General features: G+C 48.1%; 1 protein-coding gene and 1 long non-coding RNA gene across 6 annotated transcripts in view; one reads left to right on the plus strand and one right to left on the minus strand.

The window, feature by feature from the left end:
• LOC144614810 (uncharacterized) overlaps window positions 1–3873 on the plus strand; it is a 49599-nt gene extending 45726 nt beyond the window's left edge. The window contains exon 3 of the long non-coding RNA XR_013553000.2: window positions 3506–3873. This is a non-coding gene — a long non-coding RNA (uncharacterized LOC144614810). The remainder of the gene's footprint in view (window positions 1–3505) is intronic.
• The window catches only part of CALN1 (calneuron 1), a 530205-nt gene that overhangs the window by 213013 nt on the left and 301505 nt on the right, over window positions 1–15687 (minus strand). The window lies entirely within an intron of this gene.

Below are 15687 nucleotides of genomic sequence, written 5' to 3' on the forward strand. Positions count from 1 at the left end.
GCAAACGGGTGCAGCCACTCTGGAAAACAGTAGGTACTTTTTATCCCCTTTTGTTACAGGTAAGAAAATGAGGCACAGAGAAGTTAGAGGCGCTGAAGAGGGAACTACTTAAGTTACTTACGCCTCCAGGTAGGGCTGGTCTGAAGTGGAAGGAGAAACTACTTCTGTGTTTTAGTCCGGCGATGGGGACAGGAAAACAGAGGCAGAAACTTGACCTGAGCCTGACATCTACAGAGACAAAATGGATCCCCACCCCCCCCACCTCACTCCCTTGTCTGTGGCTCTCCTGAGCCTCCAGAACACTCTAGAGAGCAATATTTTGTAGAGAAAAATTAAAAAAAAAAATTAAAAAATAAACAGTATGAGGTATCTCCCCCCTCCAAAGAGGTACAGGCGAATTGGTGAATAAATTGCTTTGCTAAGATAGAGTCAGCATGGAATGCCCAGCAAGCTAGTGAATGGCCTGCCTCTGCTGCGTGTCCTTGATAGCATGCTATCTTCACGGGCCCTGGTCCAGCAGGAGGGACCCCAGGCCACCTTCTGCTGCCTCCCTAATCTGCATCAAGTGGCAGATACAAACCATGGATCAAGGGCAAGGAAGAGCAGCTGATTCTATCCCATCTCACACAAACCGTGGAGTAATCTTAATTTTTCAAAAGTTAATCCCTCCCCCAACCCCCCCCCCCCCCCCCCCCCCCCCCCGCTCCTACGCGCACAGTATGTGAGTCACTGTTTACATATCTGGTCCCCTCCTAGACGATGAGTTAAACCAGACTAATTTAGTAATCTCATTATCACCAGCCAATTTGTGTCCACGTGTTCATGCAAAAATATCATTCTGAATCAAATCTCTCATCATCAGTTTTGGCTAAAAAGGACAATGGTGGGGGAGAACAGCAAATCTCTCTACTTTCTTAAAAGCATACACTGCTATCAGTAAAAGATTTTAAAACATACATGACATTCATTTATTCATAAGTTATATGCACATACTGTTTACTTCTAAAATATTAGCAAAACTCAGCTTTATTCTTAATTTTACATACAAAAAAAATTTTTTTAAGGTTTATTTGTTTTTGACAGAGAGAGAAAGCGAGCGTGAGCTAGGGAGGGACAGAGAGAGAGGCAGACACAGACTCCGAAGCAGGCTCCAGGCTCCGAGCTGTCAGCACAGAGCCTGACGCGGGGCTCGAACTCAGGAACCGTGAGATCACGCCCTGGGCCGAACTCGGGCGCTTAACCGACTGAGCCACCCAGGCGCCCCCTTAATTTGACATTTAAAAAGATATGAGGAAGTTCTGGTATTTTCTTCCCATGCCTCAGTGCATTTTTTCCATAGCCCTTACAGTGTCCCACGTTGGATACCTGTGATATAGACCATGATAAAATTAAAGGAATACTGGGGCGCCTGGGTGGCTCAGTCGGTTGAGCGTCCGACTTCGGCTCAGGTCATGATCTCGCGGTCCGTGAGTTCGAGCCCCGCGTCGGGCTCTGTGCTGACAGCTCAGAGCCTGGAGCCTGTTTCAGATTCTGTGTCTCCCTCCCCCATTCATGCTCTGTCTCTCTCTGTCTCAAAAATCAATAAACGTTAAAAAAAAATTAAAAAAAAAATAAAGGAATACTGAATTACAATCATGGCTTTGACATTAATTACATAATGATCTGGGGCCAAATTATTCTTCCCTTTTGTGTCTCATTGTCCGTATTTTTCTGTTGGGCTAATAATACTCACTTAGCTGCCTTGCACAGATGGTAATAAAACCCCCAAAAAGGTTAAACCGTATGTCGACACAAAACAGTGCTATTTTTACGATTTTGACTATTGTATTGATGATTGTGGAAAAGCACTGCAAACTCACAGAAGTAGACTGATTCTAAGTTCCAGTAGGGCTCAGCACCATCGCTGAGCACGGTGAAAATCACATCCCTATCAAGGATGATTGGGCTAGTCAACCAGAGTATTAGAAGTCAAAGCACATGGGGAGGGGAAAGGACTCTGACGAGTGGCTGAGGGCATAGGTATTGAATTACAGATCTCCTGAGAACCATCAGAACTCTTAGGTCATGGGATGGGCTGCCACAGAAAGTACTAGATACAGGAGGGAGTCGGGCAGGCACACATCCACCACGGACCACTGTAGGGGGACGTTTACCTGGATGGGTGGCTGTACCATGACACCCTGTATCTGCTTCTTGTGGCTGCTATCACAAATTGTCACGCCCTGGGTGGCTTAAAGTAAGAAAACTCTTCTCCCGCCGTTTTGGAGGCTAGAAGCCTGAAATCGGTACCACTGGGTCAAAATCAAGAGTACTCCCTCTGGGGGCACCCGGGTGGCTCCTTCGGTTAGGCATCTGGCTCTTGATTTTGGCTCACAGGTCGTGATCTCGCGGTCATGGCCTTGAGCCCTGCATCGGGCTCTACGCTGGGTGTGAAGCCTGCTTGAGACTCTCTCTCTCCCTCTGCCCCTCTGTCACTTGCTCTCTTAAAAAAAAAAAAAGTACTCCCTCTGGATGCTCTAAGGGGAGAATTCATCCCTTGCTTCTTTCAGTTTCCGGCGTTTGCTGCGTTCCTTGGTTGGTGGCCACATCGCTCCAATCTCTGCTTCCGTCTGCACGTGGCCTTCTCTGGGTGTGCCAAATAGCCCTCTGCTTCCGCGTCATTGCATTTAGGGCTCACCCTGATAATACACGATAACTGCCCCAGCTCAAGATCTTTAACTTAGTCCCATTTGCACACTCTTTTTTCCAAATAAGCGGACACCAGTTCCAAGGGTTAGAACCTGATATCTTTGGGAGGCCCCTTTTCAGCCTACCACACTCCTCTCTGGTTTCCCTGTACCCTGAGATCCTAGGACCCCATAGTGAGGGCACAGGCAGCAGCACAAATAAAATAAGGTATTGTAGGGGCGCCTGGGTGGCTCGGTCGGTTAAGCGTCCGACTTCGGCTCAGGTCACGATCTCACTGTCCGTGGGTTCGAGCCCCGCGTGGGGCTCTGTGCTGACTGCTCAGAGCCTGGAGCCTGTTTCGGATTCTGTGTCTCCCTCTCTCTCTCTGACCCTCCCCCGTTCATGCTCTGTCTCTCTCTGTCTCAAAAATAAATAAATGTTAAAAAAAATTAAAAAAAAAATAAGGTATTGTATAAATGGCATGAGTGTGAAAGCAGCGGGAGATGGAAGGAGGGCCCAACCACGGCCTCTTGGGGGATGTACAGAGGCCCCTAGAGCATCAGACCCAGAAGCACATGGAACAGAGAGGAAAATCCCAGTGCCTGACAGTCTCCAGGCAAGTCCCCCGGCCCTGGCCCGTCCTAGTTTCTTCTCCCTTCCACCTGATATTTTCTAATTGCTTTAGGAAAAACTCTTGTCACTACGAAGCAAACAACCTCTCTGTCAAGACCGGTTTGGTCAGTCAAGCACAACAGCACATATGAAGGCAGAGGGCAGATGAAGGTGAAGGGCTGTCGGGGATGCAGAGCACTTCCCACTCTCCTCTTTTCCTTTCCAGAATGTCAGAAGACTTGCACCAGGCCATCATTTCTACATGGCCTCCTGGGGAGGCCGGGCCAGAACAGGGAAGGCGTGTTCTGGGACAGAGACTCCGTCCGGCTGCCTCGGGCCCTCGAGGCTCTTCCAGGCCCAGCGCTCTGCTGCTCACGGAGGCCTCGGGACTCAGCCGGGTTCTCCTCCCTGATGGCAACCTCAGACATTAAACGCATCCCACCTGCTCTGCACAGCTCTTCGCGATCTGTGAGTCTGCCTGCGTCCCTTTGGAATCTCTTCATAGCCCCTGCTTCTGTCCCCTTCAAAGGGGTAAGAGATCCCTGAGCTTATTATGGGCCTATAGAGTAGGACTTACTTTTCCGTATCCCAAACTTCTCGCTCGAAATAAAAAAGATCTCGAAGGATCAATTTCAAAATGTCATGTACAATCCTGGGTTAGCTCTCTACAATTATAATATTACAGATCTTAACCTTGTCCCCCTTAGCGTTTGCGTCTTCATTTGCAGGGGACCAAACTTTGTCGTATGTTCCCAGAAGGCCTCCCCCACCCGCCATGGCTCAGTGTTTTAAGTCCTCTTAGAAGTTTGGCTCCTAAAGCCTTGCTATGACATAAAGCAGAAGCACTTGCAGTCCTCAGGCCTGACTGAGCTCACCCAGAAGGCTAAAACACAACCAGGTGGAGAGACTCGAATGGGTCCTGCTTGTTTTTATGGTTCCCTGTGGTTTAAGAAGCTACAATTCCAGATACGTGTGGCTGCTGAACCTTAACGAGGGGAGACGAGGGTATCCTAACAGTGTTTCCCTAGGATCGTAAGAGGTGGGATTCGGGTTGCATTTAGTCCCTCCTTTCAAAAATATTTGTTGAACACCCACCAGGTGCAAGGGGTCAGTTAAGAAGGAAGGGAATCAAATCTCAATATGACAGATCCCTGCCCTTAAGAAGCTAACTGTGCTGGGGCACCTGGGTGGCTCAGTGGTTTATGCGTCTGACTCTTGGTTTCTCCTTAGGTCATGATCTCCTGGTTCGTGAGTTCAAGCCCTGCATCGGGCTCTCTGCTGTCGGTGCAGAACCTGCTTCAGACGTTCTGTCTCCCTCTTTCTCTGCCCCTCCTCTACTCACACGCTCTCCCTCTTTCAAAAATAGTTTATTAAAAAAAAAGAAGTGGGGTGCCCAGGGGGTTCAGTCAGTTAAGCATCTGACTTCAGCTCAGGTTAGGATCTAACTGTTCATGAGTTCGAGCCCAACCTTGGACCCTGTGCTGACAGCCTAGAGCCTGGAGCCTGCTTCAGATTCTGTGTCTCCCTCTATCTCTGCCTCTCCCCCACTCACACTGTGTCTCTCAAAAATGAATAAACATAATTAAGAAAAGAAGCTAACCATTCTGAATGGATAAACAAAATGTGTACATATATGTGCACGCACACACACACACGCACACACACACACTCAGAGCAGGATATTATTCAGCCATAAAAAAGAAGGAAATTTTGCCATTTGCAACAACATGAAGGGCATTATGCCAAGTGAAATAAGTCAGGGAAAGACAAAACCGGTATGATCTCACTTACATAGGAATCTCTGGGAAAAACAACAACAACAACATGGGGAACAGATTGAAGACTGCCAAAGGCAAGGGACATTGGGGAGTGGGGATAAAGGTGGTCAAAAGGTACAAACTTCCAGTTACAAGATAAATTAAGTCCTGGGGATGTCACATACAGCACGGTGACTACAGTTAAGTATATCGCATCATATATTTGAAAGTTGCCTGAGGAGTAGATCTTAAAAGTTCTCATTACAAGAAAAGAGAAAAAAATTAACTATGCGTCATGGTGGATGTAAAACAGACATTGTAGTAATCGTTTCACAATGCCTACATATATACATTATTATGTTGTATACCTAAAACTAATATAATGTTATATGTCATTTATATCTCAAGTATATGCAGATATACACATATAGATAAAGAAGCTGACCATCCCACAGGGAGCATAAACCGTGAATACAGCTACCAGCCACATCAGCCTTTCAGGATGAGATGTCAAATCCAGCCTTTGGCTGGCTGAGAAAATGAATCAGAAAGCAGATACCAAAAATCATGTTATGGGCTCAGAAAAGAAAAAGATCACATTTGGAGGCCTAACCAAAATTGAAGAAACAGTCCAGGCTGGATCTCAGAGACCCCTAGTCAGAGGGGTAGGACCCCTCAGGGTCCACATCTTTGAGTCTGTGTGGCCTGTTCCCCTTCACCCCCCAAATAGATTGGCATGGCTGCCCATTTTATGGGAAACGTGGCATCGGATTTGGTTCCCTGACAACCTGCTGACCAAGTCCATGGACATTCATCAATCCCATTAATCGACAAATATTTATAGAACATCTATCACCTGGAGAGCACTGTGCTAGGAGCCAGGGGGAGCCAAATGTAAATTGGAGTAGATCATACCTGGAAGAAGTTTCTAGTCTCATGAGATAAAAGTCTATAAAGAAACAGATGTGGAAGAGTCATCAGTTAAATGCTATGAAAACTGAAGGAAGAAGATATTACTTCTAGCCAAGCAGGAAAGATTTACAGAGAAGAAAAGGCACCTGAAGATCAGAGATGGATACAACCAAAAATGTCCTATAACCTGTTTCTCAGAAGAGGAGGTAAGACCTTGAATGATGTTTAGTCTTCTTGATATCCAATACGACAAATACTACAAAAGATTTTGATATTTGATATACAAATACTACAAAAGAAAATTAAAGACTATGATATAAAAATCAATAAATCTTAAGTTACATGATAAGGGAATATGGAAACAAAGGTATTTATATATATATATTTTTAATAACAAATATATTCATAACAAAATGAGGAGGGAACACTCATAACAACTACAGTTCTCCTTTCTGTAACTGGTCACATAGTCAGAACAGGTAACCTTCTTCTAATGCCAATTCTGTTCCCCCTTTGCCTTCAGCAAGCACCTCCGCCAGCTGTGATTCTCTCCATCGTGGGGTGACCCAAATCTTCATTCCTGAAGGGTTAGGGCCAATAGTAAGTAGTCCTGCCTGGATGGTGCTGTTATGGCTTTCCATGGACTTTAATCACAGGGCACGGTAACACCAAGAGAGCCCTCGAGGATCTCCCGCATCCAGACATACTCTTCCTTACCTCCACCGTGGAACAGCAGTCCAATAATTTTCCCAACGTAGTCAGGATCAAACACCCCAGCCAGCACAATCAATCCCTTCTTTGCCTTGTTGGTCAAGAAGCATGAGGAGGCCAAAGTGGCCAACGGCCATCTTAACTTTCAGTTCAATGGAACCATTGTCCTGTCTCCGGATAAAAGCATTCCTCCATTTGTAACTAAGGCCTCCAGACCAGCAGAGGACAAGACCACGGGGACAGGACGCAACAGTTTTGCCAGCGAGTCCCTAGGAGTAAAAATGGAGTGGACTACTCCTATTTTGAACCCATGAATCCTTGCTAGAAGAGAGACGGAGCCGCACACTGTATACCTACCGATTCAAGTATATATTGCCTTCTAGACAACCCTGCCCTGGCCCTGAAAGGTGTTGCCACCTAGCCGGCCCTGTAACAGAGTCTTCAAAAGCTTTTTCCACTGTCCCACTAAAGCCAGCTGCTTCAGAACGGTGGGAAGCACGGTAAGACGGGTGAATTCCCGGGGTGTCTGGGTGGCTCGGTCGGTTAAGCACCTGACTTCGGCTCAGGTCATGATCTTGCGGTTTGTGGGTTCAAACCCTGCGTCAGGCTCTCTGCTGACAGCTCAGAGCCTGCTTCAGATTCTGTGCCTCCCCCTCTCTCTGCCCCTCCCCCACTCACACTCTGTCTGTCTGTCTGTCTCTCTCTCTCAAAAATAAATAAATGAACATTAAAAAAAAAAAGAATATCGGTGAATTCCTTGAGCACGGGTCCACTGCCATACTTCATTTGCTGTAAAGGGAGTTCCTTGATGAGAAACAGTGCCGTGTGGAGCGCCGTGAGGGTAGGTAAGGCATTCTGTAAGTCCACAGATGGTAGTTTGGACATAAAGGGAAGGCAAATCTGTACCCAGTGTCTACTGAAGTTAAGGACAAACCCTGCCCCTTCCATGATGGAAACAGTCCAGTATAATCAACCTGACTCAGCGCTGGTCTCTGTGGCTGGCAGACTGGGCACTCGGCCGTGCCTGCAGCCCAGTCAGCCTTGGTGAATGGAGGTTCAGGTCTCTGAGCCCACGTATGACCTTCATTCCTGCCACCGTGCCCACTTTTTTCACGAACTCATCGGGCAATGCCGGGGGTGGCTGGGGAAAAAGGCGGACTGGTATACACAGAACAGGTCGTCTTATCCACTTGATTAGCAAATCCCTCCTCTGCTTGAGGTCACTCTGTGATGAGCATGCACTTGAGACACACATATTTTCATGTTGTTTACCCACTCACATATCTCTCCCCCAAGTTTCCCTGTCACCAATCTTCCCATCACGTTCCTTTCAAGGCCCTGACCATCTAGCCAAACCACTGGCCATGGCCCGTGAACTGGTGTATAATCATATGTCTGGTCCTTTCTCTTCCCAAGCAGAGTGAAAAGCCAGGTGCACTGCTTGAAGTTCTGCCCAGTGGGAGGTTTTCCATTCACCATGGTCCTTCAGGGACATCCCAGAGAGGGGCTATAGAGCTGCAACTGTCCATTTTCAGGTGGCCTGTGCCTACTGCGTAGAGCCATCTGGAAACCAAGTCTTTTCCTTCTCTGCCAACCAATCATAGGGAGCTCCCCATGGGGCCACAGGTGCAGGCTGCAAGAGAGAAGTCAGTGTAGCAGAAGTGGGGACCATGGGCATTTGGGCCACTTCATGTAACTTACTTGTATCTTCAGGGAGTGTTTGGGCCTGGTCACATACGTACCACTTCCATTTGACGATGGGATGCTACTGTGCGCACCCAACTTTATGGCTTGGTGGGGCAGATAACACTCAGCTCATGATGGGCAGCCGAGGTTGTACAGTAACATGGTGGCCCATGGTCAAGGATTCAGTCTCTACAAAGGCCTAGTATCAGGCCAAGTGCTGTCCACACCACTGGACGCCTAGAAATTTCACTGAGGTAGAAGACCCCTGAAAGTCTCACATTCATTTCCCATATTCCCACTCTGGCATGCAGACATCTAACCAGGAAGTCCAGACCAGTTGCTACTTCTCGCTCACAAGGTCTCACTGGCATAGTGTCATTGACATAACGGACCATTGTGATATCGTGTGGAAGCCAAAGACGAGCAAGGTTCTGTAGACTAAATTGTGAGGAGCTGAGGAGTTGATACACCCTGAGCTGGGACAGTGAAGGTATATTGATGGTGTTGCCAGCGGAAAGCAAACCGCTTCGGGTGGTCCTGCTCGACAGGAATGGAGAAAAAGGCACTTTCCAGATCACTAGCTAAATACCAGGGAGTGGGGGATGTGCTGATTTGCTCAAATAATGAAACCACATTTGGTCCAGTGGCTGAAATTGTTGCCACCACCTGGTTACGTTTAGGAAAATCCACTGTCATTCTCCAAGATCTATTTGTCTTCTTCATAAGCCAAATAAGTGAGTTGAATGGGCATGTGGTGAGTGGGAATCATCACCCTTCTATCTTTCAAGACGCTGATGGTGGCACTAAGCTCTGCCATCCTTCCAGGAATCTGGTATCGCTTTTGGTTCACTATTTTCCTCGGTAGAGGCAGTTCTAGTGGCTTCCACCTGGTTCCTTTCACCATAATAACCCTCATTCAACAGTCAGGGAACAATAGTGGGGATTTGGCCACCATCTAAATACATCTATTCCAATTATTCATTCCAAAACTGGGGAAAATAATCGCAGGAGAGGTTCAGAGATCCATTGAGCCACTGTGAAACAGACCGGACCCCCATAAGTCCCCACTCTCACTGGTGGACCACATACCATTTGGGTTCTTGTGGAATCAGTGTCAGTGCCCACTGTCTCTAAAGGATTGGTTATCTCCTTTCCCCCACTGCATGGTGGCCCTGGTAGAAAGCTTTGCGTCCCCCTGGATTAAGGATTAACAAGTGTAAAGTTGGTCAGTGTACTGAGGCCTTCCTTCAAGAGGACCTGACCTCTCCTTCATTTAAGGGGTCTAGGTCTGTAGATTGGCTCAAGTCTGGGGATTGATAGAGGGACCATAACTCTGTTTTTATGATTCAGGTTAGACTTTTGTTTACTTGATCTAGAACTTTTCTGATTACACAGATCAAGTGAGAATTTAGTAGGCTGCCCATTTATTTCACTTTTATGATCAACTAGCTGTGAGAGTCAGACCATACTGATTGCTTCTTGGACTTTACTGTCTATCACAGCAACCATGTCCTCCTTGCCTTGGTAGGTGAGTACCACCACTTTGCCCTGCCACCCTAGGTTTCCCAATTCAGTGACTATAGTTGCCACTGTAAAGTTTGGCCCACAGAGAAGAGGTACCACAGAGATCTTCAAGGATGACAGGGATCCCCTCATAAATGTATTCCTCACAGTATAGGTGAAAGGTATATCTTCTGGACCCCCACCCCGTGCTGGTGAGTAGGTCTTAAATGACAAATCCACTGTAGCATTCCAATATCCCTGTCTTTAAGTCCCTTCCTCTACATTAAATCAACGGAGGTCCAGCATTTCCATCTCACTCACTGTGGGCCACCTTCTGGTCCATATTCCAGCCAACAAACCAAATTGTTAGAGTCCTTTCTAACTCCCAAGCTGCAACACTAAATGCAGAATCTCTGCTTGGTGAGCCTAATCCAACTTTCTGTTCCTTCCACCATTTTTCTGCACCCTTAATTTCCATCCCCTTACGTGTTCCCAGATTTCTGTCCATAAATTAGAAAACTCAAGTAGTTCTTTCGGATTGTAGCACACCTCCTCATGGGTCACATTGCGTACATCGTCTTTAGGGTGCTGTTAGGACTCAAGTCTAGTTAGCAAAGAGGGATGGGGGAGATGGTTCCTGAGGAGATTCAGCATCGTCTTGCATGACAACAGCCTCAAGGGAAGGCATTACAGTTTCCTCAGAAAATTCAGGGTTCATCCCCTAGATGGAAATACTGCTCCACAGGGGATCGGGTAACTTCTTCCACTGGCAAAGAAGATTCATCAGAATTTGGGGGCTCAAAGTCTCCAGCTTCATCAGGATGTTCCCATATATCCCCATTCCACTTTGATGACCCCATTCCTTCCAGTCGATGCCTTTCAATAGTAGGCATTCTATGAGGATGGAAATTCAACTTGCGTTAACTCAGCCAGTTGGAGGATGAGATTCTGGGTTTGATTTTCAGTAATCTCAGCCCTTCAGCGACAAGAGATAAGTTTCTCCTTCAGGGTACGCATGGAAACTTTCAGATCATTTATGTGGCACTTGAACTGGGAATTTGAATTCCTGAGCACATCCTTCGTTTCCTTGTTCTGTCCGGCAACATGAGGAACAGTCAATCTCATTATATTCGTTAGTTGACCAAAAAGGTTTGAAGGTTTCATATATACAATCAGCCAGATCCGTGCCTCTTATAAGTGGATGATTAGAAGGATCCAGTGGTGATTATTTTCCATATCTCCCATTGCCAGATCACCCCGCACACCATCAGTGCTCTGTTCATCACTGGAAATAGTCATTAGCATCTTTACATCTAATCAGATTAGAGAGCCAATTTAAACTCCAGAACCAATTCAGAAAGCTTATCCTTAAAATTCTATTCCTCTAGAACCATCTTTGGTATCTGTGCAGTTAGGGTTCTCCAGAGAAACGGAAGCAATGGGATGCTTACATAGAATATATATACATCATGAGAGAGATTTATTATATTTATATGTACAAGGAGATTTATATCTCTCTCTATAGACAGACATATAAAAAGACTTATTATAAGGAATTGGCTCATGCCATTACGGAGGCTCGAGAAGTATCAAGATCTGCATTTAATCAACTGGAGTCCCAGAGGGACTGATGTTATAGTTCCTATCCAAGTCCACAGGCCTGAGAACCAGAAGAACCAATGATGTAGTTCTTGACCAAAAGCCAGCAGGCTCAAGACCCAAAAAGAGCTGATATTCCAGCTCGAGCCTGGAGGTAGACACATACTGCTGTTTCAATTCCAGCAGCAAGCTGGAGGAGGTCTCCCTTCCTGATGAGAGGGTCAGCCTTTTTGAGCTCTTCAGGTCTTTAACTGACTGAATAAGGCCCACCCACATTAGGGAGGGCAGTATGCTTTACTCAGTCTACTGATTCAAATATAATCTCATCCAAAGACACCCTCAACAGACACCCCCCCCCCCCAAAATATCTGGTCGCCCTGTGGCCCAGACAAGTTGACACATGCAATCAGCCATGATAAGTAGGAACAAAGACAAGCAGGTTGGAAGGTGAACAACTCGCACCGGAAACATCCCACACTTTAGTTCGGCCGGAGCGGTTCCTCATCTTTAGAATAACTTGGAGCTCTACTATTTTATTATGGTCTTTTGTCTTCTTGTTGACCCTGTGCCGTAACAGTCCACAGCCCACCTTGAAGGGGAATGGCTACAGAGAAAGTACTGAGTAAACACCGGGTGGGGAATTAGTGCTACCCCTCCTCCCCACCTGACAGCATTGTCCCTGCCTCTCCTGGGTAACCTCGCCCTGGTCCATCCCCAGCCCCTGACCAGCTCTGTCTCTGCATCAATTCATTCAGACACCCTGGGACACTGGCAGGGTCTCACTATGGAGTATATTCCTCCGTCGGACAGTTTGATCGAGTTCTCTCGGGTCTTTCCTGCCCTACATCCCTGGCTCCCCTGCCACGTCCCTAAAGGCCCCGGAGCCGTCACTGAGGCCTCAAGCCATCAGAGATGAGATCTCGACAGAGAAATCTGAAAGCGGAGGAGGGGAAGCTAAGCTTAGCAGAGACAACAAACCGAGGGCGTAAAAGGCAGAGGAAGTACTCACGGATCTTTCCAGGGCACAGGGCAGACGCGCTTACGGCCAAAAGAGAGGAGCACGCCCAGGTGCGGTGTCAGGAGGAGAGGAAAGAAATGCCCACCGTCCATAAAGCCAATTCATCCTTTCCATGAATACCTCCTGGGCACCTACAAACAGAGCCAGGCTCCGCTCCAGGCTAGTACGTGATCAAGCTCAGTGGAAGTCCTCAGGGATGGAAAGCTTAAGGTGGCTGACAACCTCCCTGTGAAGCACAAACCTGGAGAAGCCTTGGTGTCCGACTAAAGCAGAAATGGTTCTGAGCTAGGTCTCTCCAGCTGTCACTCCTTTCTCCAGGACGACAAGGAAGACGGCATCAGGCAGCTGCCCCTGGAAAGCTGTTTGCTATGCCTTGGAAAGTTCTTATTTGCAGAGCCAGGCCATTTCCAGGTGGGGTGAAGGACGCTTCAAGGTCCCTCCCGTGGCCGGCCGGAGGTGGAGAAAAGTTTAGGACACACCTTCAAAGTCTCCAGCTCCTCCCTCACTTTCTCCCTACTCCCAGCCCTCTTTCCTGCCACCCCTCCCCCCCTCCCGCCCCCGCAAAGAAGTCTTGTCCTCCCTGGAAAAATCTCTAGGGGCGGTGTGTGTGTTTGTGCACATGTGCGCGCGTGCGTGCACGCGTGTGTGTGTGTGTGTGTGTGTGTGTGCCAGATCTCACACAGATAGGAAAAACGACACCAATGAAATAAGAGAGTACCCACTGTGTTTGCATCGGACTACCTTGCACCCAGGGACAGGCACAGGCAGGGAACCAAAGCCAGGGTTCTGCCGACTGTCTTCCAGAAACATGCTGTCCTCCCTATGCCCACTTACAGACTATTGGTAATGATCACTTACAGACCCCTGCAAACCTCTAGGCTCTTGCTCCCCCAAAACTCTCTCCACCCGTCAAGTGCTGGGAGAGTAGGAGTCTTCCAGACTGTTTCCCAAATGAAGCGGTGCTGGGCCCACAGGTCTGTGTCTGGAAGGCACAGTTGCCATGGCAACCCTAGCTAATGAATAGGTATGTAAATGAGGGAAGAATTCTATTCATTATTAGCTGGAGGTGCGAAGTGCCTGCCCTTTCCGAGGCTTGGGGGGAGTGAGGCGCAGGCAGGCTGTTAGAGAAGCATTTGTTAAAGCAAAATTTTGGTGAAGCGTTTGTTTGCAGAGCTCACCTTAAGAAATGATTCTTTTTGGGGGGCCCCCCGCTGGTTAAGCGGCCCACTTCAGCTCTGGTCATGACCTCAGGGGTTTGTGAATTCGAGCCCCGCGTCGGGCTCTGGGCTGACAGCTCGGAGCCCGGGAGCAGGCTTCGGATTCTGTGTCTCCCTCTCTTCCTGCCCCTTCCCCTCTCATGCTCTGTCTCTCTCTCAAAAATACATAAACATTAAAAAAAATGTTTACAAAAAAAAAGAAATGCTTCTTTTCGGTGGTAGCTTCATGAAGTGATTTTTATCTGCGGCTCTCCCCCCCCCCCCCCAGAAGGAAACCGGGGTTCCACAAAAACACACGGAATAGGCCACCTGCATTTGTGCGCCTCAGGAAAAACCACAGCACACATTCGTATCGCAAGCAGAGAGCCCCAGTTTTGGTCCACATCGGTAGTTTGTGTCATAAGTAAGGCTTAAAAGACTCCCAAGCTGTCCCAGAGCAGCCCAGCAGTGTCGGCTTAACCCTCCCCTGATTCCCCATTAAAATGCCCTGAAAATCCATAAACAGACCAGAACTGGCAACAGCGATTCACCCTGAGGACCAGAGGAAACAAACCAGAGCCCAGATCCGAGGACCTTCAGGCAAGAGGTGGACCTTCTGGGGGAGAACACGCCAGGGGCCATGATAGCTGGAAGGAGACAGCCCCTCTCGCACCGCAAAGAATTCTGTTCTGGCCTTTTGGGGAGACCTGGGGCAATATACTTAATTTCTCGGTGCTTCCATTTTCTCATCTGGAAAATGAGAGCAGTAAAAGACCTACCTCATAAGGCTGTTGTGCAGATTAAACGAATTAAAGTAGGTAAAAAGAGTAGTTTCCCACTAGGAGGCAAACTCCACACAGGCAGGGAGTGTGTGTGTGTGTGTGTGTGTGTGTCTGTCCCAGATCTGTGCCAAGTGCCTAGAACAGGACAGGGCGCGTGGAGGGTGCTCAACCAACAGCTGGCAGTGGAATGAATGAAATGGCTGTTAACTGAGAATGTGGAGTGTGGAGGGGGTGAGGGGGGTAACAGGCAGCCTCCCCGGGGCATCTGGCCAGGAGGATAGATGTTAGCAGAAGGGTGAGAAAGGGCCTGCTGGGGGTCTCCCGGGCAGGCAGGCGTCATGCACATTGTTTGCTCTGATTTGGACCGAAAACAGGGCAGGGGTACCAGGAACTGGAAAGATGCTCACTCAGACCAGCACTGGATGCGTTCTGACTTGCCTGGGGACAAGAGGAGAGCCTTGCTCAGTAGATCCGAGACACGATTAGCATGGGCTAAGGGCAATCCACGTAGCCTCTCATTTGGCAAATGGTCACTCGTTTCTCACTCGAGGACCAATATATGGTCCTGTTCTATCCATAGGATGTAAGAGAGGGGTTTCCACTGAACACATAATCTGCAGGAACAGCATACTCTGGAAATGAATTTTATGTCGGAAACCACAAGAAATGTTGAGAAAGAATCTACTTCATATTCTCAGAAACTCCTAGAAAATATCAGCTCTCAAAGACAAATGAAAAGAAACTAGGAGATTGCCCTTTGGGCTGGGATGCAGAACGTCACAAGAGACCATCCTCCTCGCCGAATAATGAGAACAGCGGAGATAAGTCACAAATCTTCCTTCCTCCCTCTCATCAGAGAGCTAAGGAATCAAAGACATCTACATGAACTGAACTGCAGAAAGTGAGGAGCCCTTCTGGGAGCGAAGAGAATCACAGCTCCTTTCACTCATGGCAGATGCGGGATGAAGGAGGAATCAGCCTAACTTCTCACACCCTTGTCACCGCTGTGACAGTGCGGCAGAGCGCTCTGTCCCCATCACGACTCCATCGCATGGACCGTCCCTGAGTGAAGGCAGCGAGCAGGGCGAAGGCCGGGGGTAGGGCCAGAGGGCTGAGCGAAACCCCTCGGAGGCCCGCCAGGCTTCACGGAGTGTCCGCACCTGCTCTCCAGTGACCAGGACAGGTGGCAGAATGGGGAGCTCCTAAAAACTCGGAAAAAATCCAGGGTGGAACCGGAGTGCGGA

Source organism: Panthera onca, chromosome E3, assembly GCF_046562875.1.
Source record: "Panthera onca isolate mPanOnc1 chromosome E3, mPanOnc1 haplotype 2, whole genome shotgun sequence".
NCBI classification, from domain to species: Eukaryota; Metazoa; Chordata; class Mammalia; order Carnivora; family Felidae; genus Panthera; species Panthera onca.